This window comes from Schistocerca piceifrons, chromosome X, assembly GCF_021461385.2.
Source record: "Schistocerca piceifrons isolate TAMUIC-IGC-003096 chromosome X, iqSchPice1.1, whole genome shotgun sequence".
NCBI classification, from domain to species: Eukaryota; Metazoa; Arthropoda; class Insecta; order Orthoptera; family Acrididae; genus Schistocerca; species Schistocerca piceifrons.
The window spans coordinates 722060332-722061590 of record NC_060149.1 but is presented as its reverse complement, the minus strand read 5'-3'; the positions used below and the strand labels follow the sequence as shown (position 1 = coordinate 722061590).

The 1259-nt window shown below is 40.5% G+C and overlaps 1 non-coding gene across 1 annotated transcript; it reads left to right on the top strand.

Annotated features, from left to right (window-relative positions):
• Window positions 1-656: 656 nt before the first annotated feature.
• Trnas-cga lies at window positions 657-731 on the top strand. The gene has a single exon. It is a non-coding gene; the product is annotated as a tRNA-Ser (tRNA).
• The last annotated feature ends 528 nt before the right edge of the window (window positions 732-1259 follow it).

Here is a 1259-nt window from a genome sequence, read left to right as displayed (position 1 = left end):
TCGTCTATTCTTCACCATTATTTCTTCGTCTCAATCTTGCGAATCTTCAACTTCAGTTCTTCCTGCTTTTTCTCTGCTTCTTACTTGCTTCTTTGTTCGTCTCTGGGCAGGATATGGAAATATTTATTGATAACTAGTTGCTTTGAAGTTCTCCTCTTAGTAACAGTTTGATAAATTGTTTGGGCATGTCATTTTTACTTTGTGGAAGTTTTCTTCAGTTTCGTGCATCAGCGTGCTGTTTAATAGCAGTAGTGTGACTTTTACACATATTTTTTGCCAATGGTGGTTTGCCCAAGCCGTCTTCTCGTCGGGCCGTTTTTTGCTCGCTCCGATGAGTCGGGGCGTCCCAGGGTTTACGAGTGGTGAAAGTCCAGTGTTTGCTTGTCAGTCACTGTACTGGTCCCTTCAGCAGTAGATTTACAAGTGGCCTTTTTTGATCCCACTGTTCTTTCCCTTCTCTTGACACTTCTGCCTTGTAGGAATCGTGTCTTGCTAATTACGTCCTTTTCTTTCTTGATACTTCTCTCATTGCAACTTGTGGGTCGTTGCATCTCGTCCTTGCTGGAGTTTTTTGCAATGGTTCTTACAAAAAGTTTTACTTATAATCATCTAACATATGTCTATTACCTACATTAGAGAATACCGGGCGTGAGTCGTGCTTCGGTAGCTCAGATGGTAGAGCACTTGCCCTCGAAAGGCAAAGGTCCCGAGTTCGAGTCTCGGTCAGGCACACAGTTTTAATCTGCCAGGAAGTTTCATAGTACCTACATTTTGCAACTTTTCGTCGATTTCTTTATGGACTTCTAACACGAGTTGAGGCGATTCCCCCCTTTTGTGCATACCATTCTAACTCTTCATCATCTTTATCTCACATCATTCTTAATTGTTTGTTTATAACTGGTATTTCTTCTAATTTAGCTTTTGCTCAAAGAGAAGTGTGACATTCTCGAATGTTACGCTACCTTTCCCCATATCTATTATCGCTCGTCTCTCATTTAAAAAATCAGCACCTACAATCAAATCTACAGTTAGTTTAGGTATAATCACGAAGTTGGCTTCGATCTTTTGACCTTGACACGAAAGAGTTAACCCTGTTTGTCTCGCAACTTCCGCAGCATTGTTTCTAATAGGACCTCTTACTTTAATCTTACGTGTTTTCAGAACTGGCAATTCCTCATTGGCATTACACTGCATGAATAAATTTTCTGAGATCGCAGTCAGTTCACTTCTGCTATCAATTACAATATTGACTGGGATAT